Source organism: Lepidochelys kempii, chromosome 8, assembly GCF_965140285.1.
Source record: "Lepidochelys kempii isolate rLepKem1 chromosome 8, rLepKem1.hap1, whole genome shotgun sequence".
In the NCBI taxonomy this organism is placed as follows: domain Eukaryota; kingdom Metazoa; phylum Chordata; order Testudines; family Cheloniidae; genus Lepidochelys; species Lepidochelys kempii.
Window position 1 is genome coordinate 23998334 of NC_136387.1, and position 7321 is coordinate 24005654.

The window sequence follows — 7321 nt, forward strand, 5'->3', positions numbered from 1 at the left end:
ACACAAGCCCTCCCTTCTAGGTCACACAGGCTTCACTGTTACTCTACAGGTTAGTGACTGGCACACGGACCCCAACTCTTGGGCCTTCTGAGTGTCTCCCTGCACTGTCAACCTCAGCCTCTTGCAATATTCACTGACTCGCTGCTTCCAAAAACAAACGAACAGTACAACCCAGGTCACGCCTCTGCCTAGCACACAGCACTCAGATAGACTTACTTTCACTATTAACGTAACTTCATTTAACAAAGCACAGATATTCAAGCGATAGCAAGTCAAAGCCTTGGAAACAAATGGTTACACATAAAATAAAATCATAACATGCATTCTAGAGCCTAAGCTTAATTAACTAGATACTCTCATGTCTTACGTTGTATTGCTCACCAAAAACCCTTTCAACGCTTTACTGCCAAGCCCTCAGAAAGAATAGGAGTACTTGTGGCACCTTAGAGACTAACAAATTTATTTGAGCATAAGCTTTCATGAGCTACAGATCACTTCATCGGATGGCCCTCTGTGACCCTTCTTTCATAAAACAAACACACTGTCAGTTTGCAGCCACAGTGAAGAATCCTGCATATTTCTTTGCACCCCCAATATATAACAATTATTTGTCTTTATTCAGAAACAGTACACACACACACACACACTGCTATTTGTTTCATCCTGTAAATTTCCTCTCTTGTAGATTTTGCAATCTTTCATTCGGCCCCTGGCTCCATACGCAAGTAGGCCTACATTGTGAGGCATACAGTTCGCAAATGACCAGACAGGAAAGAGATCTCATTACCTTGGAAATGTTCCTTTCAGGCAGGAGGTATGTCGTCTCCCGGTGACCTGCCGTAACTCCAAGACCTTAAGAACATATTTTTAGTATACATATATAAGTCCTTAAATATTATCCGTACGTACATTTCACAATGATTATGATGACCAGTGGGCTACTGGCTCTCGGTAGAGACCTCACATGCCACTGTAAAACACTGTGCTTCCGGTGTCCTCTGCCAGTTGGTACCAACAGGTCCCAGGGTTGCAGTCTGATGATATCAAAACACCCCATGATGGTGGCTATAAATATTTCCATTTTATGGACCGTAAAGGGCAGTAGAGAGAGGAAACCAGTAGCCCAAGGCCACAGGGGTGAGTCAGGAATAAAACGAAGATATACACAGACTTTTGCTCTCACCACTAAAACCAACCCGTTTCCAAGCTGTCACAAAAGGAAAAGGGAAGGGTAACCACCTTTTTGCATACAGAACTATAAAATCCCTCCTGGCCAGAGGCAAAACCCTTTAACCTGTAAAGGGTTAAGAAGCTAAGATAACCTTGCTGGCACCTGACCAAAATGACCAATGAGGAGACAAGATACTTTCAAAGCTGGGGGGAGGGGGGAACAAAGGGTCTGTCTGTCTGTGTGATGCTTTTGCTGGGAACAGATCAGGAATGGAGTATTAGAACTTGTTAGTAAGTAATCTAGCTAGAAATGTGCTAGATTTCCTTTTGTTTAAATGCCTGGTAAATAAGCTGTGCTGAATGGAATGTATATTCCTGTTTTTGTGTCTTTTTGTAACTTAAGGTTTTGCCTAGAGGGATTCTCTATGTTTTGAATCTGATTACCGTGTAAGGTATTTACCATCCTGATTTTACAGAGGTGATTCTTTTACTTTTTCTTTAAGTAAAATTCTTCTTTTAAGATCCAGATTGCTTTTTCATTGTTCTTAAGATCCATGGGTTTGGGTCTGTGTTCACACATGCAAATTGGTGAGGATTTTTATCAAGCCTTCCCCAGGAAAGGGGGTGTAGGGCTTGGGGGGATAATTTGGGGAGGAAACGTCTCCAAGTGGGCTCTTTCCTCGTTCTTTGTTTAACATGCTTGGTGGTGGCAGCATAGGGTTCAAGGACAAGGCAAAGTTTGTACCTTGAGGAAGTTTTTAACCTAAGCTGGTAAGAATAAGCTTAGGGGGTCTTTCATGCAGGTCCCCACATCTGTACCCTAGAGTTCAGAGTGGGGAAGGAACCTTGACACAAGCAGAGGCCTGATCCCATACTGATGCAAAAAGCCACTTTTCCATTGACTTCCCTAGGAGTTGGATCATACCCTAGGACAAATGGACAAGGCAGACATAGGAAGAAAAGTTGTAAGAGAAGAGGAAATCTTAAATACGGTTGTTCTTTCATGACCTATAACATTCCAAATGTTTTAACATTTATGCTCTAGGAATACTTAGATAGCCTCAATGTACGTAAGAATAAAAGTTCCCATTAGTGGTTTATTTGTAGATGGTGTCCAGAAAGAAAAGCAACCAAGGATATCCCATCTCTTTTATACTTCATTTATTCTCTGTAACTCAGCAGCCCAAGAATCTTTTTGTTTCTCTCTCCCCAATATATTTTTATGTGGTTCACATTATCACCTGCTCATAAAGATTCACAATCATAATTTGTCTTGTTATGCAGCATCAGGCCTTTATGCAGCTTCCCAAAGGGTGAAAAACAAAAATGAACATTTACAAGAGTTATCCCCACAGAAGCTGTAGGATAACATTTCTAAAAGTTCCTAAATTACCAGGACTCCAAGTTCCATTTTCAAGTGACTTATGACCAGATTTGTAATCAATAAGAGTTAGGTGCTTAAGTCACTTTCAAAAATTTTGTGATTTAGGCAGCTTTTAAAACTTTGCCCATATTATCTATTGTTGTGGACACACAGAAGTTGTAACCTCTTTGCCCAGTTTGGTAAAAAATGACTTGCAATTATCCAAGTAATTTCTTGCCATGAGCAAAATGGAAGATGAAACAATTTGTGATGAGTGACACTCAAAGTTATGAGCATAAATATAGTGACAGTAACAGCCATTTAAACAACTGTAAATGAGAACTGAGAAGACTGGTCAGAAGGGTTCAGAAAAGGTGATATCGACACTGGGCTTAGAGGCAATCAAGTACAAATCAAAGATCTGTTCATGCTCCTCCGACCAATGTGTAGTAGCACTGAAATGACACTCCTCTGACCTTGCCGAGACTCATGGTAAAGATACAAAGAACTCCCAGGGTTAGTGTCCAATTGCCATTAGAGAACAGTGATACAAAATAAGGTGATGGTGTTTAACCCGAAGCAGGGGCAAAGGCAGATATTCCAAACGAGGTTTTTGAGTCAGATGGTTCCTTATCAGGCTTCAAAAGCACTACTCTCAGTGAAGAAGTAATCATACCTATGGAACAACCAGCCGTCTTCAGCAAGGGATAGGATGAAATGATTCAAAGTATCACATGAATGCAGGTTGAAGCAAGCAAGTGTGGAGAAACCACAGCACAGAAAAATCACCAAAATCTAAGGCAAAAAGGATGGCAAATAGTAAATCATAGCAGCCAAGTACCCTATGGCCAAATGCAATTTATTTATTATTTTACTACCAAAAAACAAACAAACCACATGGCTGCAGTTATTAAAGAAAATAATGAACGTGTAATGAGTCATCCAGTTCACCTGGAGACAGTGGTCAAAGTTTTCAAGTCACCTAAAAAGAAGCGGCCTGATTTTCAGGAGTCCTGAGCCACTCCAGCTGCCATTCAAATTAATCTGTCATTGATTAATCTGAATTTATTAAAAAGTTGCTTAGCAACTACAATTTATGCTAACAAGCCATGGTGAAATGTCATGCATGTATTGACATTTGTTTTCAGAGGCTGCTTCAGACACACATTATTGAAAGTAAAGAGCCCTGGAAGCCTATCTCAAAGGTATACCTCCCATGAAGAATAGATGTCCAGCTACATGATTGGGTTATAAAAGGGTGCATTGTATTTTGTTTGGCACACTCTACCTAGCATATAGTGCCAAATACATTTACGGCACCGTATAATTAATAAATAACATTTTTGTAGTAACATTTTGCTTTTCTACCACACAAGCCATGGGAACATATGCTACATTACTTCAACCTTATTAGGTTCAAAATTTACCTACCAGAAAAATAGTTTTTCCTCACAGTTCCAAAAAACAACATTTGCCTGTCTCGTCCCGTCCCCCCCGTACATCTATGGATCAATGAGAAATCAGTATCACATTCATGTCCCAATCCTCTCCACCTTATGCAAGCAGCACTCAGTCCAAATTTTTTATTGAGTAAGGAGCCCAGGATTTGGCCCACTATCATATTACTCTGGCATGGAAAGATCTATCAGCTTCTGCACAGAACATGTGAATTTTACAAGTTCATTGTTTTGGCAATAATGACATCTTGGTACACAAAAAACTGGTTAGCATATGTTGAACTCTTGTTTTTAGAAGAATTTTGTATGGTGGTAGACTGTTAAACTACTCTATTTTACTTAGAAAACAAGTTCCATTCATCAAAGCATCTATGGGACACACATGATACTAATGAAGAAAATAATACTAGTTTTGGAATAAGACAACAGTTTGGTACACTGGGCTGGTCTGCACTACGGAGAGATCGACACTGCTGCAGTAGGGGTCGATTTAGCGTGTCTAATGAAGACCCTCTAAATCAACTGCAGAGCGCTCTCTGATCAACCCCGGTATTCCAGCTTCCTGAGAAGGGTAAGGGAAATCGACTGTAGAGCGTCTCTGTTGATGCAACGCAGTGAAAACCTCGGGGTAAGTCGACCGTAGCTACGTCGACTCCAGCTACGTTATTCATGTTAGCTGGAGTAGCATAATTTAGGTTGACTTACCCCCATAGTGAAGACAAGCCCTCTATCTATTGGTACAAATCATCTTCCCATGCAGTATCAAATACCGCACAGATCTTACCTAAAAATCACATATTTTAAAATTGCGGCACACTGTTCCAGTTCTGTGTTAGGACTATAACTGAATAGCTGGCAATTTTAAAAAACAAGTGGTGGGATTGCCCCAGAGTACAGATTTACTGGGAACAGAGCCTGATCCTCTCTACCATACTCCTTTCTCTCGTACATGTAACTCTTTGAAATGAATCTTAAAAATATATTTTCCTAAATCCTCCCACAAATATACAGGGCCTTGCAGAACTGATATGATAGAGAAAGTGAAACACATTCACAGTTTTGTCTGGAGTGCTTGCAGTATCCCACTAGTACTGTATTTTGTTTGGATTTAAAAAAAAATATGTGCAGCTCTCTCACCGTTCCCCATTTTGTATCATTAGTCTTAATTGGCCATTTCTCAAGTTAGAGACTTGTTGATATGGGTGTCTTTCCCCCCACCGCCAAATAGTAAAATAGATTTTGAAGTCATTAGGGTTGAGTACATGCTTAAGTGTTTGCAGAATTGGGCCTTTACAGCCCAGCTACACAACTGGCCCCTCGATACACACACACACCAGCACAGAAACTCCCAGGGTCCACCCACAAAGACCCAATTGCTGGATCAGGGCCTCCTATTGTAATTCCCTTGAGCCAGGGCCTATGTCTTCTAGTTTGATGCTATAGTAAGTTAGAGCTAAAATTTCAATTTTTTCCCCCAACACCACCAAGGTCAATCTTTTGGTGAAGATTTTGCAAAAAACACACACAAACCCCCCCCCCCAACACCAGAACACAAACTCTCTGTTAGGCCAGCTCTCCTAATAGCTGGAAGAATAAGGCACCTCCCTCTGTACTGGAAGAACTGGTTCACAGTTAAACGCTGCCTGTTTGCCTTTCATCACTGCAAGGATTAATGTTAACACGATCCCTGCTGAGTTTATGATGTGTGGCTTCTCAGATGTAGGAAATAATTAAGCTGCAGCAAGCAATAACCAGGGGATATAGACAAATCAAGATCAAGACACAGAGTGACAAGTACAAACAACCGCTCCTCAGCCTTCCAGCTTCAGGCTGTGGGCGCAGCAGGGGCAGACAACAAGCAGGGAGAAGACCCCCACACTCCCCCTTTCCAATTATGAGGAGCCTGCCGCTTTCTCCTGCTCCAGTCTCAGCCTGCCCCAGCGTTTCACATCCTCACCTCCTGCAGCCCCTCTGGATTCTGATGATCGCTGGTAACTTTCACACCCACCTAGCCACTCAGCTGTGGGAAAGGGAGGAACAAAACTTCAGCAAAGGGAACTTGCTTACCTCCTAGGAGCAACTCATCCAGGAGGAGGTTTAGTGTAGGAGCAGGCAGCTCCCAGGTAGGAGTGGGCGGCTGTCAGGCGCTAAGAAAGCAGACTGCTGCCTATTGTTTCCCTGCTGGGATAAGGAGCTGCCAAGTGCAAGAGAAAAGGTAGGCACTCTGCAAATGATCCCCAGTTGTAGGCTGGGGAGAGGGGGGAGCTGCTGGATGGCTTTAACCTCCTGTCTCGCTTCACTTGGTAGCAAGTAGGTCAACAACTGCTCACTGGACTGAAACCACTGTTCGTTATTTGCAAACAACCGCTCACCTCCCAACGCGCAGTTCCCCTCCCTCGGCTCGAGGGACATTGTGATTACAGAAGGGTGTAGCAAGGTGGGTGGCTAGTCCAGAGAGCCTAGTAGCGAGGCGCGCAGGGTGCAGCTCTACGCAGCTGGAGAGGGAGCTGCTAAAATCCAGGCATTGCACTAAAGTGGGGTTTTGAACCTGGCTGCAGATTTTGGTGGAAGGAACGAAATAGTTTAGCAAGTGCTAGCCGGGGGGGATTAACTGGCTAGTGTCTGTGCAGAGCTTTGAGGAACTGAGCTATTATTATATTAAATTAAGCTCTTGTCCTCTCAAGGTGGAAATAAGCCTTTGTAGTACAACACTATTAACATTTAACCAGTTAATCTCAGCTAATATTTACTATTTCGTATCACTTGAACTAGCAGGGAAATCTTTTTTCAGTGTATGTTCATGTACACTGTGTGACACATTTCGGAGCAACCACATACTGCAGAAATGCCTGAGATTTCTATGTAATGCGGAAAAGCCACTTTCCTCCATAATTTTCTATCAATGTTCAATAACTTAAGAGTCAGGGAAGGTATTTCCCCCTCCCCCCCACTGCTGTAGTTTGCATGAGCATATGCTAAACACACCACCGGCTGTTAGTTACATTGCTGTGTAGCTTTCAGATGGTCATGCCATTTTTCACTTCTTCAACCAGAATTCTCAATTACACCATGCTGTGCATGGCACAGTGCAGCTGGAGTCTAATGGCCAGGGCCCTGAGCAGGGAGAGTGCAGATTTGGCTTTTCTTTCTGGCTGTGCTCTCTGGCCCAGATCCTCAAAGGTATTTAGATGCCTGGCTCCCATTAAAATCAAGGAGAGTTAGGCACCTAAATACCTTTAAGGAACCAGGCCCCAGTTTCTCCATCTTTAAAATCTGGGTTGTAGTATTCACTCTATTTTTATAAAGAGCCTTGAGATGGCAGAGCTGTGAA

The 7321-nt window shown here is 42.5% G+C and overlaps 1 protein-coding gene across 1 annotated transcript in view; it reads right to left on the reverse strand.

Moving 5' to 3' along the window:
* Window positions 1–6194, reverse strand: part of ATP10B (ATPase phospholipid transporting 10B (putative)) — a 247908-nt gene extending 241714 nt beyond the window's left edge. The window contains exon 1 of the mRNA XM_073355886.2: window positions 6058–6194. The gene's annotated coding sequence lies outside the window, so the exon portion shown is untranslated. The remainder of the gene's footprint in view (window positions 1–6057) is intronic.
* Between the last annotated feature and the right edge of the window lie 1127 nt (window positions 6195–7321).